Source organism: Rana temporaria, chromosome 2 (assembly GCF_905171775.1).
Source record: "Rana temporaria chromosome 2, aRanTem1.1, whole genome shotgun sequence".
Taxonomy (NCBI): Eukaryota; Metazoa; Chordata; class Amphibia; order Anura; family Ranidae; genus Rana; species Rana temporaria.
This window is the reverse complement of record NC_053490.1, coordinates 161,789,837-161,810,309: the sequence shown is the minus strand read 5'-3', so window position 1 is coordinate 161,810,309 and position 20,473 is coordinate 161,789,837. Positions and strand designations below refer to the sequence as shown.

Sequence of the window (20,473 nt, the reverse complement as noted above, 5' to 3'; positions counted from 1 at the left end):
CCTAAGCCTTAGCCTAAACCTAAAGCTAAAGATATACATCTATGGTATGAGGTAACATCGCGGAAGGAAAAAGAAGCTGGAAAGCAGGTGTTAGCAGGGAAGAACCAAGTGAGAGAGGTCGGTAGGGAAGGGAGGGGGAGGAAAGGGAGGGGGTGGGAAGGGGAGGAGGGAAGGGAATTAGTTTCCATGAAGATATAGAAGTGTTAACAACCCCTTTTTCTCTCTCTTTTCTGGGGAAAAAAACCCCCTAAAAACCCGCACCAGCCAAGCAGACTCTGGCTGGAAAAAGCGCCCAGAGGCGATTCAGTTCGCATGAGTTGCGCTATACAAGTCATTCATTCATTCATTCATTCATTCAAAAAATATAAATATAAATATAACATGGAAAAGGGGAGAAAAAAAAACCCACATATGATGCGAAACCATAGAAGAGACGTAATGGGCAAATGAACCGCGAGCAAGTCTCGCTGCCTTCTTTCTGTTTTTGGTGGAGTCTGAAGTGGAAAAAAAAAAGTAACCTATTTAGAAAATAAAAAACAAACCTTTAAAACCCCTTTAATGTGAGCTGCGCATAAACAGAGGGGCTGAGCTATTAAAACAATGGACAAAACAGAGGCACAAATGCAATTTTCAGGAGCCAATTAAATTGAATTTTCATTTTAAAGACCACTGGTCCCCAGCACACTGCCTTCACACTCCATGAGGACCACAAGCACACATCTTCAGCTGTAATGGAAGCAATAGAGCCTTCACACTTCTGCAGGGCCTTGTGGTGTATTACTTCATGCAGATTATTGCACAGCATTTTACATTTTAGGATGTGTTGCATAAAGGCAGATTATGAGTTACCTATGCTCTGAAAAACATACAGTATAAAAGTGTGTTGCACAATGCTGTAATTGCATGTTGCGGTGCCATTAAAATTACAAGGCACTACAATTCCTTGCACAAAGTGTTTTGCATTGTGGCAACACATAAGCTTGAATGAGTTGTAAGTGTTTTTTTTTTTTATGTTTTTTCCATCTCCATATTCCACATCTCCATAGGCAATGTTTTAAATGCCTTTACAGGTTAATTGTTTAGAGTTACAGAGGAGGTCTACTGCTAAAATTGTTGCTCTAACTTTCATGGCAATACCTCACACGTGTGGTGCGAACAGTGTTACATATGCGTTCCTGACTTATGTATATGTTTGCTTCTGTGCGTGAGCATGGAGGGATGGGGATGCTTTAAAAAATGTTTTTCTTATTTATTTAATTTTTTTATTTTTACACTGTCCCTTTATTTATTTATTTTGTATCCTTTTACTTATTACAGGTAATGTAAACATCCCTTGTAATATAAATAAGGGTTACAGTTCCTCTTTATGGAGAGATCTGGGGTCAAAACTCCCCATACATTTTCTTTACCTTTGAAAAAAAAGATTACAAAAAAAAATTATTTACTTCCAACCTGGAATGGAAGTGACATCATGACTTTGCTCTGGTCCTCCAAGGCCATAGAAGCGATTAAAGTGGATCTACTCTTTGATTACCTATGGGAGCAGCCGTCTTTACTGTCAGAACGTTTCTAGGTTAAGCCAGTGGAAACAATAAGCCCCATAAACACTTTTAGGGCCAGTTCACACCGGACACAGTTCCATTCAGTTCCGTGTGCTTTTTTTCTGCACAAAATGCATGCACAGTGTTTTCCATGTATTCCAATGGCTCTAGTTGGCTCTAGTTCACACCATGCAGTCAGTTTCCGGTCAGTTTCTACTAAGGGCCCTTTCACACGTACGGACTGTATGTCCGCATTTTCATCCTTCCGTTGCGGATGAAAACGGGACATACATGGGTCCCTATGTGATTACGGGTGTCAGCGGATGACCATCCGCTGACACCCGTAATTGTCCGCCTCCGCAAAGATCCGCATTTGCGGATGGAAGAAAATCCTATTTTTCTTCCGTCTGCCGGATCGGATGAACACAGACATACGGTCCGTGTTCATGCGATCCCCATAGGGGAGAGCGGAGGAAAGACAGGGCGGTCCCTGCACAGTGTGCCAGCTCAGCGAGGATTTTACGGAGGATCCCCGCTGAGCTTTTGCGGACACACGGAGCGGATCATTTACTGATCCGCCCGTGTGAAAGGGCCCTAAAACTGAAGCACTCAATCAGCAGCCAATCAGTGTCTAACATCATAATTAAGCGTTGCCAACAAATCATTGAAGCTGATTGCTTTCTCTGCACAGCTGCAACAAATTTTACACAATGCAGTCTTAGTAAATAACCCCTTGTCAGCCACATGTCAGCTACATGTAAAACACACACAAAATAAAAAATGCATCCTGTTCAGTCACCGGAGCTGAAGAACAGGGAGAGGTGTGTGTAAACACACCTCCCCCGTTCTTCATTGTGGCAATGTCAGTGATCGTCTGTTCCCTGATATAGGGAAAGACAATCACTGACGTCACACGTCCAGCCCCACCCCCCTACAGTTAGAAACACATAGGGGGTCACACTTAACCCTTACAGTGCCCCCTAGTGGTTAACTCCTAAACTGTAATTCGCATTTTCACAGTAATCAGTGGATTTTTATAGCACTTTTCGCTGTGAAAATGACAATGGTCCCAAAAATGTGTCAAAATTGTCCGATGTGTCCGCCATAATGTCTCAGTCACAAAAAAAATCACTGATCACCGCCATTAGTAGTAAAAAAAATATTAATAAAAATGCAATAAAACTATCCCCTATTTTGTAAACGTTATAAATTTTGCGCAAACTAATCGATAAACGCTTATTGCGATTTTTTTACCAAAAATAGGTAGAAGAATATGTATCGGCCTAAACTGAGTAAAAAACATTTTTTTAATATATTTTTGGGGAATATTTATTATAGCAAAAAGTAAAAAATATTGAATTTTTTTTTTAAATTGTCGCTCTATTTTTGTTTATAGCGCAAAAAATAAAAACCGCAGAGGTGATCAAATACCACCAAAAGAAAGGTCTATTTGTGGGAAAAAAAGGACACAAATTTTGTTTGGGAGCCACGTTGCACAACCGCACATTTGTCAGTTAAAGCGACACAGTGCCGTATCGCAAAAAGGGGCAAGGTCCTTAACCTGCATAATGGTCCGGGTCTTAAAGGAGTTGTAAAGGAAATTTTTTTTTGATGAAATTACTGTTTACAGGGTATAGAGACATAATAGTTAACTAATTCCTTTTAAAAATGATTAAAAATAGATAAAAATCAATCATATAATGTACCTGCAGTTTCTAGTTTCGTTTTTGCATATTGTTTCCTGCTTCTGTGATGTACAGAGCCACAGAGCCAATACAGGGCAGTGATGGTTTGGAAAATGAAACTGATTGGTGCTGTGGAGTTTTTTTTTTTAACTCAAAACCAAGTTTATTGAGATGTAATAAATAAAAAGACACATACATGTTAGGCGTTTGAACAATAAAAGACGTTCCAGATACATAATTACAGTTATGCAGTTCTCAGTGTAAAAACATATACCATGACGCTCCCGTCCTTGTGCACCGAGGGACCAATCTTGTCATGCGTAGATGGAGCAGCAGTCTTAAATCCACAGGTACATTACGTATACGAACTCAACCACGTCACCCTACTTCCTTGCACCCTCCTCCACCTCCTTACTCTCATTCCGTGCATGTTTCCCCGTCTTCCAACCATCTGTCCCAAATACTGGAGAACTTCTGTGGGCGCCCCCTATGAATATATATCATTTTCCTATATGGAAGAGTGATATTCACCTCCCTCTTCCAGTCCTCCAATGTTGGGGCCCTATCCCTCATCCATGCCTTAGCCACCACCTTCCTAGCTATAAATAGTGATTCACATATAAAGATATTCTGATATTTATCAATTTCAATGTCAGGGATCAGTCCCAATAAACATAACTTTGGGTCCATGCTCACCGGTGACCCCATATTGTCATGCAGGAACTGTGTTATCTGTAGCCAGTAGGCCTGTATGTCAGGGCAGTGCCACAGCAAGTGGTAGAATGAGGCCGCCGTGTCAGCACACATGGGGCAAGCGGTATTCTGCGCGGGTTGAAATTTTGCAATTCTCTTGGGCGTCAAGTAGGCTCGGTGAATGATATATAGCTGTGTCAGCCTGTCCGACAGTTTAGGGGACGACGTCTTTACCCCCTCCAGTATCTCGCCCCAGTCTGCGTCTTCTATCTGTCCCAAGTCCTGTTCCCATTTTATCTTAGCTGTCTGCGACACCTTGCCTACCCTCTTCAGTCTAATTATGTAGTATAAGTTGGACGTAAGCTTCGTTGAATCAGCCCCAAAAATAACGTTCAACACCTGCGGTCTATCCAAATCCACTACAACCCTCTCCATTTGTGTTCTTAGTGCATGTCGAAGCTGCAGGTATCTAAAAATAAATTGAGGTGGAAGTGAAAATTCTTCCCTAAGGATCGAGAAAGATTTTGGGCCTGCTTCCGTGAGGACTTGGGATAAGAAGAGTATACCATATGCTGCCCATAGCCCCTGGTCTGGAACGGTTTCTAACTCGGGCAGACTCCCGTTTTTCCACAGTGGTGTATGAGAGTGTACGTGGGTCCTGTCCAGTTTTTTAAGGGCTATGTCCCATACTTTTTGTTGGTGCGTCAGCATGTCTGCCCCGAAGTGTGCTGTCTTACATCCCCCCGTTCCCGTCCTAAATATGGCCTGAACCGGGGTGTGAAAGTGGCTACCTGGCCTGTTACAAACCAATGATCTATGCCTCTGTGCTTCTGCCGTGTTAAAGTGGTAAACGTGGGATAATTGTGACGCAATGTAATAGTCTTGCAGGTCCGGGAGGGAACATCCCCCCTCCAGAACTGGATTTTTGAGTATGTGCCAAGCCAACTTGTGTCTGCTTGACCCCCATACAAATGAATTTAAAAGAGCTTCCATCTGTTTAAACACTTTTAGAGGTATGTATAATGGGGCATGAGAGACCATATATAATATTTTGGGGAGTAGGATCATTTTAACCAGATTAATTCTGCCCATTACCCCCAGTGGTAGTCTAGCCCATGCCTGTGTTCTGATTTTAATAATAGCGAATAGGGGTTCTACATTTAGAGGGACATAATCTTTGAGATTCCTGGTCACACTAACTCCTAGATACTTGACCTCCGCCACCCTTTGCAGTGGTAGCTCCGGGGAGGACGCCTGAGGGGGGAACTGGTCCAGCGGGAGAATCCGGGACTTGTCCCAGTTTATCTTCAATCCCGAATATGACCCTGCCTCTTCTATTATACGTAGAGCTGCTCTTAGCGACGGTCCCTGATCTGCCAAATAAAGGACAGTGTCATCCGCGTATAGTCCTATCTTTTCCCACACATCTCCCTTTCTGAGTCCTATCACCTCTGGACTAGCTCTGATTGCCATGGCTAGTGGTTCTGCCGCCAAGGCATATAATAGCGGTGACAGGGGACATCCCTGTCTCGTACCCCTCTCCAACGCAATCTGTTCTGATAGCCATCCATTTACAAAGATCCTGGCCTTAGGTGTCTGGTACAAAAGCTGGACCCATTTAAGGAAGTTCGGGCCAAACCCGTAGCATCTTAGGCATTCCCATAGATACAGCCACTCGACAGAGTCGAAGGCCTTGGCCGTATCCAAGGACACCACAACTCTGGTCCCCATATTGTCATGTTGTGCCTGTATATTCATAAACAACCTCCTGATGTTCATGGCCGTGTTCTTGCCCGGCATAAACCCGGTTTGGTCCGGGTGTATCAGGGAGAGAATTACCGCATTTAGCCTGGACGCCAAAATCTTAGCTAATATCTTTATGTCGACCGGTAACAGAGATATTGGTCTGTACGATTCGGGAAACTTGTGGTCCTTTCCAGGTTTGGGAAGGACTATGATCTGGGCCTCCTGCATTGACTTGGGGAGAATACCGGATTCAAAAATGGCGTGGAAAACATCCCTCAACTTGGGCACTAGTGTTTCGGAATAGGAGGCGTAAAATTCTAGTGGTAGGCCGTCCAAACCTGGGGCCTTAGATTTGGCCAGTTGCGATATTGCGTTCGCAATGTCTTGGGCTGTGATAGGGGCTTCGAGCTGCTGCACCTGCTCTGCCTTCAACTGTGGGAACTGCAACGCATGCAAGTATGTGCGTATCTCTCTCGGTGTGTGTATATTTTGAGAAGTATACAGGTCCCTGTAGAATTTCATAAATTTATCCGCCACCCGCGGGGGGTCCGCTACCATCGAGCCGTCTGGCTCTGCCAGGGACACCACCACAGGCGGCCTATCCTCCAGATGGGCCAGGTATGCCAACATCTTTCCCGCCTTTTCTCCATGCTCATATATTCTTGTCTTGCAAAAGAAAATGCGCTGTTTGGCTTTTTCCAGGTGTAGCTGTGTCACTGCTCTGGCTTGAACTTTCACCTTATCTAAATTCCCCGGGTTAGGCTGTGTGTTAAACGTGTCTTCTAGTTCCCGCAACGCCTCCTCCGATTCCTGCACTATTACCTGGGATGAGATCTTCAATCTTTTAATTCTGGTGTCTAGCGTCCTACTTGCGTGCAATTTAAAGGCATCCCATTTAAGGTTAAGTGAAGTAGGGTCCTGGTTTTCTGGGAAAAATAGCTGTAACTCCCTTTCTATGCTGTCATGATCCTGCAGGGCTTTTAACCAGAAAGGGTTCAGTCTCCATACTCTTCTAGGGGCTTCCCCCGGTATAGACAGTTGCATCCAACAAGGCGAGTGGTCTGATAATGCTCTAGGAGCAAACCCTATTCCCCCCACCCTGGGCACAAGGGGCGTTGATATTAGGATGTAGTCAATACGGGACATTGTGGCGTGGCTGGTAGAGTGACATGTATATGCCCTAGTCTCCGGGTTTCGGAGCCTCCATATGTCCGTCAAAGCGAATTCCTTCACCAGGCGGCCCAGTCTAGTCGTCCTGGGCCCCCCCGGATCCCCTCCTACCTGTACCGGTCTGTCCATAAATGGATCCATTGTCATGTTAAAATCCCCCATCCACACAGCCGGAACCGCCGGGTACTTGGCCATAAATGCCAACCCCATAGTGACGACTTCCGAACTGTATGGGGGGGGGATATAGCACGCTATTAACAGCATCGGGGTTCCACCCACCCGAGCATGTACAAACACAAATCTCCCCTGCTGATCCGACTCCAAGGACAATAGCTCAAATTGGGTGGCCTTTGTCACCAGTATCGAAACCCCCCTGGAGAAGCTGGAATGTGTACTGTGATACGCCCAGCCAATCCACGGGCGCTTCAGTGCCGCCCGTAGGTGGCCTGTGACATGCGTCTCGGTCAATGCCATTATATGCGCTTTTTGCGCTTTTAGGTAGGCCAAGGCAGCGGTGCGCTTAATTTTATTTCTTAGTCCTCTAACGTTCCATGTCAAAAATTTAATTGATGTCATGATGGCCCCTGATGTAGATATTTCCGTCGGATCAGCATGGTAGCATAAACAAACATCATGTATCCTAAGTCTGCATTTTGCGAGTTACCCTTTCTCTTTATTGTATCACATATATGTCCCTTTCCAACTGTAATCCAGTGTATACATCTCAATAATCTATTAGGGTCACAACGGTGTCCCTTCCAACTTCCCTCCCCCCTCTCCCCTCCCAGCCCATCACCTCCCCAACCTGGCGTGAGCATTCGATCCCATAACCCCCTGTCCAAAACAGCGTAACTTCTAAACATTTCTTCCAGCAGGTACTCCTGACTGGAGGCACATATCTTAAAATCTATAAAAGACTTTACGTTACAAAACCATTGTAATGCGTGGGGGCGGTTATTCACTGAGCAACATATGGGTTCGGAGCTGAACAAAGTTAACAACCCAATGATGGTAAAAATTGGGGTGGTGAAGCCCATGTTTCATGCAGATGAGTAATCCCAAAGCTCATGGCCTCGCTCCTCTCGCCCCAAAGTATGTCACATCAAGTTTTCTTCCCGTCTCCACTAAAGAATGACCTCTCCGGATCCATTGTTCGTCCGCAGACATGTTAGCATCAAACCTTCTCATCTCCTGCTAGCCCCCCCCAGTTTCGCTGGCGGCTGAGTCCTCCACTCCCATGTCCCTCGTCCCATAGCAAATGTTAACAGGAACTGAGTAGACTGCCTGAGGCCTTCCGGCTCATGTATCAGAGACTGAGACACGCGCTTGATGTGCGGAGTAAAAGTGGGGGGGGTGCCTTCCATAGGGAGACCGAGGGGCCCGCTATAGCAAAACTTGAGGCATTAATAAAACGCAACAAAAATAAAACAAACTTGGGGTGTCAGCTGTCTTGTACCTCTCCTCGTCCCGGTCCTAATCACTCTGGTCCCAGGCATACAAACAATAAGGCCCCAACGGTCTCCATGCAACAGTACTCACGGTTCTCCATAGCAGGCTTTTAGGCCTGCCTTCCCTTGCGGTCCAGCCATGCTGCAGCGGCGGTAGGGGTATCAAAAAACTGCGCTCTTCCGTCTTCCTCCACTCTGAGCCTTGCGGGAAACAACATTGCATACTTTAGGTGTAGCACTCTCAAGCGACGCTTTACGTCCTGGTATTGCGCCCGTTTCTTTTGCACCTCGTTGGAGAAGTCCGGGAACACCGCCACGTGTCCGTTGCCCATCTTCATGTTCCCCTTCTCTCTCGACAGACGCATAATTTTGTCCCTGTCCCTGAAATTCAGGAACTTTGCGATGAGTGTACGGGGGGGTGCTCCCTCGGGTGGGGGCTTTGCTGGGATTCGGTGTGCTCTCTCCACCGCAAACATCACAGAGAAGGCCTCTCTGCCATATTCCCCAATAAGGAGGTTCTCCAGGAATTCTGCAGGTTCTCTGCCTTCTGCCCGCTCAGGTATGCCTATGAACCGCAAGTTACAGCGGCGCAGTCTGTTCTCCATTTCATCTTGGTGCTCGTGTAGCCGCCGCATCTGTTGCTGCATGTCATCTGAGGCCTCCTGCAGAGGGATCAGTACATCCTCTGCCGCGCTGATTCGGGCCTCCGTTTCAGTGACCCGCTCCCGGACCGTGGAGAGGTCTTGTCTCATGAGGGAGATATCTATCTTCACCTCATCTATTTTGGTGGTAAGCGTGGTTTGCAGCGCCGCTATAGCTTCTAGGACTTTAGTGGTGTCCTCCGCATGGCGCCCTTCCCCCGGAGGGTCGTCGGCGCCATCTTTGGCCTGGTCTTCCTCCCCTCCATGCCTGTACTTAGCCAGCTTTTCCGCCGCTGCGGACGACTTTTTGGGTGGGGACATCCTCCGTTTCTGCTCCGGAGGCGTCTTGCTGCTTTGTGGGCTCTTTACAACCCCGACGATCAGTGCAGGCTGTGCTACAGTAGATTCGGCGAGAGGAGCTCTGGCGTCCTGCGTCCTACTCCATTGCCAGTCAGGCCACGCCCCCGGTGCTGTGGAGTTTTAGACACACAGTAATCACACCTACTTGATTAGTGACCACAGAGAGAAAGCTCCCAGTACTGTTATCAGGAAACAGACAACCAGGAAGTGTGGAGATCAGAGAAGAATTACAGCAACTTGAGAGCAAAAACGAACAATGAGGACATGAAAACAGCACTGCATTAGGGTAAAGGAAGCTATTAAGATAAAAAAAATCCTTTACAAACCCTTTAAGTGGTTAAGCTAACACTGACAATATTACACTGAATTGTACAGTATATTGAATTTGTGAGAAGCCTTGACAACAGCTATTTTAAGCCATGTAAATTTAAATAAATACTTAAATTCAGCTGGATACACCACTTTAATATGAATAAAAGGTTAGTGAAAAGGTTACTTGTTCTTTGTACTGATATGACAGTGGTTAAATTTTTTTCATATTTTGACATTGTTTTAGTTGAATAATTATAAACCTTTTCTCAGTATCATGACCTACCACGTATATTTCTGTGTACATCATTTTATTCATCCCATTCCTATTCACAATCATTATGCCCATTTTCAACTTACTTGGCTGCTACAGCTATAATAAGCAAGAATAATTTCATAACAGCCTTAGCTGTCTAATCCATTCAAGTACGACTCTCTGAAATATGTCATGTAACTTGAAAGTTCTAGAAAAAGAATTACAACAAAATTGAACACAGAACTTTACAAGGGTTAAATGTGCTTGTTAAGGCCCACATTTAGAATTAACAGGTGATTAACATTTTCATGTTATAATATGCCAGTAAATGTTAATCTTTTTTCCTTTTCCTAACTTTTTAACAAAGACATGACCTACAGCACCAGGGATCTCAGAATTTAATAGGCTGTTTGACATTTTTCTATGCAGTTAATTCAAAATTTATAACAATTTAGGTGTTTTACGATCCTTCTAACAACTTAAAGCTAGACAATAATATTCTAATTTTGAATTCAGTTCAGAAATGCAAATTTCTGTATTTGACAAGAGTAAAGTTGAAGAATATTTAGTTTACTTATAAGACAGTGTTTTGTTTCTAGATTTTAAAGCTATTGCTGCCCAATTTAATGGCAAGCAGCTCATTAGGTACATAGAAAATCAAATTCTCCACCATACCATATAATATTGCCACAAGGAAAATTTGGGGGAAGATTTTTAGACTCTAAAGTTAAGCTGCAATTGTATAGAGCAGAAGGGTCCACTGCCTATACCTTTATCAAAAAGCTACTTATTAACAGCTTATTACCAGAAGAGATAGTAGTGACATGTACCAGGTTATTTTAGTGCTATAATCAGAAAAAATTATGTAGAAGTCTTTATTTCTCTCTTAAAGCGGTTGTATACCGCTGGACCTTTTTTTTCTTCCTGCAAGGTAGAATCGCATACTAGCGCAATATGTTCCTACGCCGCAATGTCAGGGCTGTAGCCACTTCCATCTTTTTTATATAATCTTTATTTTGAAATTTTTCCAAAAAAAACATACATACAGTCAGCCAACATGGCTCATAAAAGGGAAGACAAAGACATTACATGACACATCAGATCGGGTACATGCGTTCGGCACAGGGGTAATATCAATCCAGGGGAGCACCTACTCCGGGGGACACATCTGGGGGGAATGATTAACAACATATTAGAACTCTGCTATAAACTCATTCAATCGTGGGTCACCCCTGTCTCCCCTACCTGGTACACCCCCGTGGCAAGCAAACACCACTACGTAATCTTAGGAATCAAAACATACCTCTGGGCATCAGACCCGCATGCCATGAGGGAACGAAGAGGAGAACTTAGAGAAAGGAGGAACAAACATTAAAATAATAAAATAATAAGATAATACAAAAACCAGAAGTTGGGGGGGGGGGGGGGGGCATCTGCTACATATACTACAAAATGTAAAGAAAAAAAAAAACTGCAGCAAATCTACCTAGGCTTTAACATCCCTCAGTATCGGAACCACCAACATCCCATCTCCTCTATCAATGAGCCCCCTCACCAGAGGAGGTCGCTGCCGGAGAGGGCCCCCGGTGCAAGAAACACATCCAGGCCTGCATAGTGTATCCAGGTGGCCCAAATTGAGTAAAATGTGTCATACTTGTTTTTGCACTGCGCCATCCACTTCTCAGCCGCCATGATTTTATTCACCAAAGCCACCCATTCAGTATGGGTCGGTACCTGTGGCGTCTTCCAATGAATCGGAATCAACCGACAGGCCGCGTTGAGCAGATGGGGCAGTGTGGACTTGCAATACTGGCTAACAGGGACATTGGGGAAGTGGAGCAGGGACTCCAACGGGGAATCCGGGAGTTCCACGTCCAGAATGAGCTTGATCTGTGCATGTACATCCTGCCAGGGTAACAGCTTGGGGCAATCCCACCAAATGTGGAGGAAAGAGCCCCTGTGGCCACAGTCTCTCCAGCATACGTCTGGAAGAGAAGAATAGATCTTAGTAAGTTTGGAGGGTACCCTGTACCACCTGGTCAGTACCTTATAGCTATTCTCCTGCATTCTCGTATCAACAGTACTTGAGTGTGTGAGTCTATACAGGTGGTCCAGCTGGGGCTTGGTGAAGATGTGCTGGAGGTCCCTCTCCCATTCCCGTATGAACCCCAGCTTCCCTTAAGTACGCAGGGCTTGTAGCAGGTTATACAACAAAAAATGGCATTGGGGATAGCAGCAGATGACATACATAGCCGCTCAAAGGGGGATGCCAGGGTGGGCGACCTAACCCCCTGGGGTAGAGTGGTGAGAAAGTGTCCGATTTGTCTGTAGCGCCACTCATCCATAGGGAAGGAGCCGTACTGTTCCCGTAGTTTGGCCAGAGGCAGCAGGCCCTGGTCCTGAACAAACCTGCCACATCTGGACTCCCCATCCGTCGCCCACGACCGGAAAAAGGACAGGTGTTCCCCAGGAGTGAACCAGGGGAAGCCGCCAAGGGGTGCCAGTGGAAAAGTCAGCTGAGCAAGCTCTCCTTGTTCAGGGCATCCCAGGTGGTCAGGGCATGGGCGGCCAACAGAGAAACCAGCGCCGACAGACCCCTATGCTCACGAGGCACCCACGGGGCATGGGACAAATTGCGCCACGCCAGGAATTTGTCAAGGGGCACCCATAGTTTGTGGTGAAAATTATGGTACCAGTCTAAAATGCGCTGCAGGGCTACAGCTTCGTAGTATCTGCGAACCACCGGAACCCCCATCCCTCCCGCCGACTTAAGGCATTGCAAAGTGCGGAGTGCAAGCCGGGGGCACTTCCCATTCCAAATATACTGAATGAATAAACTGTTGAGGGTAAGAAGAATGCCCTGGGTAAGGCAATCGGCACCATCTGTAAAAAGAACAAAATTCTAGGGAGCACATTTATTTTTAACACACTGACCCAGCCCATCCACGAAAATGCAGCCTTATCCCACTTCTTCAGGTCCACTCTAATAGCCGAGAGTAATGGCGCAAAATTACAGTCATAGAGCTGGGAGCAGCTCGCAGGCAGATGGATCCTCAAGTATTTCAACGAGGATTGGCACCAAGTAAAAGAAAAGGCCGATTGCAGCTGCGTGCGCAACCCCAGAGGAACATTTAGTGACAGAATCTCCGATTTGGCATAATTAATCTTAAATTTGGACAAGAAGTTGAATTCGTTCAACTCTGCCATAATGTTAGGCAATGAGACCAAGGGTTCGGACACATAAAATAACACGTCGTCCGCGTAGGCTGACAATTTATGTTCCCTCGGGCCTACCGTAAAGCCCTTAATGTTGTTATTGAGGCGAATCAGATTGAGCAATGATTCGAGCATTAGGGCAAACACGAGGGGAGACAATGGACACCCCTGTCGTGTCCCATTGCTAATCGGGAAGGTGTCAGATAGAAGCCCATTCACATTGACTCTGGCGGACGGGGAGATATACAGGGAGGATATCCAGGCCAACATGTTGGGGCCCAGGCCGAGCCTGGTCAGAACTGTTTTCATGTACATCCAATCCACCCTGTCAAATGCCTTCTTGGCATCAGTGTAGAGCAAGAGACACGGGTGCATTGTTGCCTGTGATTCCACCCAATGTATGAGTTGGAGCACCCTTTTGGCATTATCTCTAGCCTCCCTGCCCATAATAAACCCGTTTGGTCAGGGTGGACAACTGACGGGAGGATCGATTTAAGTCTATTGGCCAAAATGTTGTGTTCCATGTTCAAGAGCGATATGGGTCTGTAACTCCCCGGCGGGGAGTGATCCTTACCTTCCTTTATAGTAGGCGTTGGTATAGCCATCTGGGCCAGGGCTTTTCCCATTGGGGAGGTCCTTCTCCACCGCCAGAATCTCCGCTAAGGCAATAGGGGCATCCAGCTGTTTGCCAACCGAGGCACGATCATGGACCTGGCGTCTGAGCGCAGCCGCGGCCTAATTTTGGAGTCTAGCAGGTTAGCTTATTCCTGGCGAAGGGAGACCAGCTCTGCTGCCATTGTCGGGGTAACAGTTTTCTTATGTGTGAGTTCCGCTACGCGGATTTTGGCTAGAAGGGTCTGCAGTTTACCCACCTGAACTTTCTTCAGTCTTGCCCCTTTGGATTTCAGCTCCCCTCGAACCACCGTCTTGTGGCCCTCCCAAATGGATCCCATGCCCACCTCTCCTGGTGTATTTTCTGAGAAATACAGGGAAATGGTATCTGAAACCTGCTTTTGAGCGACTGCATCATCTAGAATGCCGTCGTTCAGACGCCAGGTCCATGACTGTGCCTCCACCGAAAGGGGATGCAGGGAAATGGAGACCAGCACATGGTAAGAAATGGTAATGGACCCAATGGAGGCTCCAGGCCAAGAAATCAAGGGAGAACTGGTCCATTAACAAAAGGTCTATGCGGGTGTAGACATTATGCGTGGCCGAGAAATAGCTATAGTCTCTTTCCGTAGGGCAAAGCAATCTCCAGCAGTTCACCAAATGGCGTGTCTGCAGGGATTTTCTGAAATGTTTCAGAAAGGCAAATGAGTGCGTTGAACGGCCCGAGGAGGTATCGATAAGGGGGTCAGGGCTGACATTGAAGTCTCCTCCCAGGATGAGATGACCATCCCGGAAGGTAGACAAGGACTCCAAGACAGAGTCCAAAAAGGCAATCTGTCCGCTATTCGGGGCATATACTGCAGCAAGGGTAAATTTATGGCCGGAAATGGTCCCCATGACAAACACAAATCGGCCCTCCGGGTCTAGCAATTGATCCACCATGACAAAGGGACAATGTTTGTGTACCGCTATAGCCACCCCCGGATTTGGGACGAGGGGAGTTACTAAGGAACCAGGATGGGTAGAGGTGTGTGGGAAGGCGGGGGACTGAGTCAGTGCGAAAATGCGTCTCCTGCAAAAAAAAATATGTGCCCCCATGCGTTTCATCTCAAGCCACAACGTACTGCATTTCATCGGGGAGCCCAGGCCACGTACATTATAGGATACGACTTTCATAGCAGCCATGACAGGGAATCAGGGAGAGGAGCCACCCAGACATCGACGAGGAGAGGAAGGGACCACCCACACATCTCAGCCAGCAGCTTGGAGCACACAGGGCACAATGAGCCTGAGCAGGAGCCTAGGGAACAGAGTACAATTACAGCAGATGCATAAAACAAAGAACACAAAAACAGTGAAAACAAGTACACATAAACATGATAAAACAAAAGGCCCAAGGGGCACAATATAGTGCAACAACACCACTGGTCGGGAGCCACCGCCTCCTCCCAGAAACCGAGAGAAAGCGGAGGCCAGCGAGCAGAGGCAGTCCCCAAAAAGGGAGCATAACTCCAAAGGAGTTGACCTATTGGGGGGTAAGTGACAAGGCACAAAGAGCGAGTCCGTTATGCGACCCGCGGGTGGCAAGTAGAGTAAAATCTACCCCTGAGCCCAGGCTAGAATAATGATACGGCGGCTGGGGGGGGGGTTTCTTCAGGGAACACTGAAGAACATTCCAGGGGCCAGCAACATCAGAAACATCAGTTCACGCTTCCCCCTGTGGGGAGTGGGGGAGCGGAGTGTGGCCAGGCAGGCCCCTCTGGGGACCATGGCGACGCTTGCGGCGGCGAGCCGGGAGCCACTGCTCAGGGCGGTTGGGAAGAGGTATATCCGGCGATGTCCTCCAGTCCGGAATGTCCACTTGAGACAACCCTAGGGACTCCAAGAATCGGGGCAGGTCATCTTTGTTGCGGAGGGTATGCGTCTGGCCATCTTTAGTAGCAGAGAGGCTAAATGGAAAGCCCCATCGGTAAGGCAGCTGGGCATCCTGCATGGCCCCCAAAAGAGGCTTGAGAGCACGGCGTTGTATCAGCGTGCATCTAGACAAATCCGGAAAGAAGGTTAACTAAGCCCCATCAAAGTCCACATGCCTGGTCCCTCTGACTTGATTCATAATGCGTTCTTTTATGGAGTACTTGTGTAATTTACAAATAATGTTCCGAGGCTTATCAGGATCATCGGAGAGAGGGCGCAGGGCAGGGTGCGCCCTGTCAATTTCAATATAATCAGGTGCCTGGTGGCCTAGTATTTGCTTAACGACCCCCTGCAGGGTGGGGATAATATCTCTCGGGCCTGTCGCTTCAGGTAGGCCTCTGATGCAGATGTTAACCCTGCGGCTTCTGTTTTCAAAATCATCCATCTGATCAAGCAGGGCTTCAAGCCTGCGATCCTGCCTTTTACAGTGGTCAGTAAGAGCCTGCAGAGCAGGGGTAGTTTCTTCCCACTGTGTCTCTAATGTCTCCACTCTGCCCCTAAGGTGAGCTGTGTCAACCTGCAGATCCTCAATGTCCTGCCTCAGTGCCTTCTCCACTGTGTGAGCAAACCACTCTAAGTCAGCTTTAGTGGGGAGGGAGAGAATGTGCGAGCGGATGTCTTTATCCTCCCATGGGTCATCCCCATTCATAGGCTCATCAATGCTTTCAGAGCTGGAGGTGGAGAGGGAGTGAGGCAAGGCAGACACAGGCACATGAGGGGAGCTGATGGGGGAGGCAGCCCTGGCAGCGTGGGTGCCGGACGCCATCTTGGACTTACTTGCCGTATCTCCACAAATCCCAAAAAAGGCATCCAGTGACTCTGATCATCCCCTCGGTGTCCGCTGAGGCTGTGGGGACAGCTTGCGCTTCGGTTGCATCGTTCAGTGCTAAAATCCCCCCAGGGAACCTGCCGTTCAGGCTGAAGAAAGGCGCGGGTCACATGGAGCTCAGGGAGAGCATGTCTATACTCGCTCATGCCGCGGCCACGCCCCCTAGCCACTTCCATCTTAACCTGTCTTGCATCTGGGTTTGCAGGATCCGGCTCTGTGACTAATCGGAGCTGCAATAAGGTCACTCCCAGGCAAGCACGTGGGAGCCGCGGTTCAGGGCACAGGGCTCAGAAGTAACGGCTCTATGGGGAAAAGGAAAAAAAGGAAAATTAGCATAGTAGATGTTATTCAACTAAATTGATTGTTCACTTAACAAAATGAATGGTCACTTAGCTTAGTAAATAAAGTGAAAAAAATAATAATTTTAGAAAATCATATTCATGGGAATTTAAAGCATATTACATTTTTTGCAGACAGATTGGGATAACACCTACTTTATATATTTGGTTCCCATTAACATAGCGTGATTTAAAAAAAAAATCCTACCTTCCTTGTCTTTTATTTGCTTTAAAAAAGGAGGGGCTGTGGATTTATGTGTACCATAATTAACCCTGACTGTACTGTACTTACACATCTCATTATCATTTAAAAACTAGAAGTGCACATTGTCTGTCCTAACAAAGGGTTAAATATATCAAAACTTTTGTGATGCATTGTATGGTAATGCCCTTAAAAAATGGTCCTTCAGTCCCTCAATCTTTCCCCTAAATACACATTGTAAGCCACTCTGAACAATTTCAAGGTGCATTTAGAGTCTTATGTATAAACCTGCTCCAAAGAAGCAACTAGAAAGGAAAGAATTGTTTGTTTTAATTATTTTTAGGCATGCTGTGTGAATAGAAACACATACTAAACCTATAGTAGGGATGCCAAAATGCATTAATTTCAAGTAGAAATAGTTGGGCTCTAAGAAAAACCTTTGTATGTTGCTTTGCAAGCCCTGTGATGCCCCTGAAGGTACCCCAGCAAACAATCTGTAAATGATTGGCCACTGCCTTTATCTGCAGAGGCAGTGATTGAGATGTACACATGCCATGGCTGCAATGCTTTGCTTCACAGCTGCGGCAGGAATTATGACTCCTAATGCCCTTAACATCGGAAGGTCGTGACTCATTCAAGTGAATGGGGTGCTTGTGGGGGTCCAAGGGGTTAAATTAAACTTGTTTTGTGACAGTATGTTAAAAAATAGCAGTGCAGTGTCACTATGGTGGCATTGTACTGCTGTGGCTAGTGTTCAGAGACAACACTGACTGCTGTACTGGCATTCAGTCATCAGTGCAGCCAGTGTCTCTGACTGCCAGGCATCAGAGAAGTACAATGTCACCATAGTGACACTATACATCTCATGGGGGAAAGATTATCATGTTTTATTTTTTTTTATTTATTACACTGCTTTTTACAGTCCTGATGACTGTAATCAGCACTCAATTTTCACTTACAGTTGATCGCTGTGAGCGGAAATGGTTCAAAGTATGCAGCTTGCAATCTTTGTTTAAAAGTGTGATTGGTCACAGTGATAACATAGTACAGGGTCAAATTCAAGGGACAATGCAATAACAGGGTGTTTTGCTGTGCATTTTAGAAGCCTTGCACAAGCAGCTGATGTGGGAGGCTGTATATACATGCCCTCCTGCATCAACAAAGCTCCTGTGTGGATATTTATCTATGGTTGGAAAGGAAGCTCTTAAAAATGGAGACAAAGGGAGCATATTTGAGGAGAATAACAAGGCACATTTTAAATAAACAGGATCAATAAAATATTATCATTGACAATAGCAAATGTGGGGTAAAACAGCAGCAGATCAAATTTCATATGTTTTATTGAAGCTATATTCTGGAAAAAAAGAGAAATGTGTTTACAACACCTTTTGTTTTTGTTATGTGAATAATACATTTTGGCTTTGTGCTACTAGAGAGGAAAAAATCTGTCTGGTTCAGTTAGTAAACAGTTTGGCGAATCTGCTTGAAGTTCAAAGCTTGTAAACTTTGCAGTGAACCCCATAAAAAGTATATGAGGAGGCTGATACTCGATGTTCAATTTTTCCCATTTGTGGGATTTACTAGCAAGCTATTGTCAAACAAAAGACATTGGAAGCTGGGCTCCGCCTTTACGGGATATGTACCAATGCCAAAATAAAATAAATAAAACTGTATCTCCCCACACCCATATTTTAACTCTTCATATCAGGTCTAATATACGCAAGTTGGCTGCTGTGAATCCACCCTTTTTATAGAAAGGGGGCTGGGTTGTCAAATCCTGCAAACTATTGGTCTTTGTGACTCAGCTGACCTGGGACTAAGCACTGCATTATATATATATATATATATATATATATATATATATATATATATATATATATACTGTATATTTTGGCAGAGAACCTGCAAAGTGCTCAGCAAAAAAAATTGCAACTTGTAGAGTTTGCAAATCACACAGGACTGATGGTAGTGGCAAATCAGAAACTCATCCCTGTGTGTGTGTGTGTGTGTGTGTGTGTGTACCATTAGTCATGTTTTTACACTGTGAGTGAAAATTCAAAAGAAAAAAAAAATCATACACTTAAAGATTTGCACAAAATAAAGATGCATACAAAATAAGAACATTTGTTTAAAAATGTGATTAAACCTGGATAGTGTATTAGACATGTTGGATCCACCCTTTTTATCAACTGCTTGAAATTGCTTGATTTCAAAAGCAACACATCTGAAATAACAGTGTGTTTTCTTTAGTCTCACAATAGCCATGAACCTTCAAGGATTCTCACATGATAACCTTTAAATAAATGTGTAAAAGTATGAATGTGGCTGAGCATGCCAACACCCTCTCTTATACTGGTGTAAAAGGAAGAGTGATGCCTGTTAAATCCCATACTAAGTGTTAATTATGTTTATCAGCATGATAAATGCATATTGTGGTTTTGAAATAGGAAGATTCCACAAGTCAAGGTTGCTTGCTATCTGACATCATCAGAAGCCATTAACTACTATGCTTATAATGAAATAATGGTGAAATCCTAGATCGTAGAAGTTTGGCTATTTGTTTTAAGGTACTGTACATTGGAGTTGAGAGACCTGCTGCATTGGATGCTTATTGTGACGCAATATTTTTCTAAAGGTTTTAAGAGTTTGCAGTGAGCTACACTGGTTGAGTTGTTTTACCATTCATAAAGACACTTGCATTAATGACTGCCTCCTTCCTTAATAATGTCAGAAAAATGCAAAATTATTGCTAAATATGTACATTTTAGGTAGTTAGTAAGCACTTAATGAGCATACTGTGATCCTTTTATTGAGCTGGCAATGTCATTATAACTGTTAGCCAAAATAGCTGTAAATCTTCTATAAGGAAACACATTATGAAGCTGCCCCTGTATTTTAAGTACTTGAGTACAATTAAAGGGGTTGCAAAGGTTGGTTTTTCTATTTTCTAAATACCGTATTTATCGCGGTATAACACGCTCCCACGTATACCGCGCACCCCTAATGTTGCCCTGAATCCTGTGGTAAAAAAGTTTTTTTTGTACTTACAGTTTTGGTGTCTTGCGCGGCGTCCATAGGCGGCCTCGTCGGGTCCGGCGTCCGTCTGCGGCTTCGGGTGTCCTCTTCGTCGGGTACGGGTCCTTCTGCGGCTTCCGGGGAGTCCTCTTCGTCGGGTACGGGGTCCTTCTGCGGCTTCGGGTTTCCCGCTCCGAGTTTGAATACTGCGCCGACATATACCGAGCGCAGTACACTCGTGTATCGTCGGGCAGGCTCGGCAACTCTCGCGCTGACGTCCTGTACGCTCAGGACGTCAGCGCGAGAAGTGCCGAGACTGCCCAAAGATACACAAGTGTACTGCGCTCGGTATATGCCGGCGCAGTATTCAAACTCGTGGCGGGAAAGCGGGTATCGGCGTATACCGCGCACCCACGATTTTACCCTGATTTTCAGGGC

The 20,473-nt window shown here is 45.7% G+C and overlaps 1 protein-coding gene across 1 annotated transcript in view; it reads left to right on the top strand.

The window, feature by feature from the left end:
* LOC120929674 (protocadherin-9-like) overlaps window positions 1-20,473 on the top strand; it is a 1,495,744-nt gene that overhangs the window by 1,413,323 nt on the left and 61,948 nt on the right. The window lies entirely within an intron of this gene.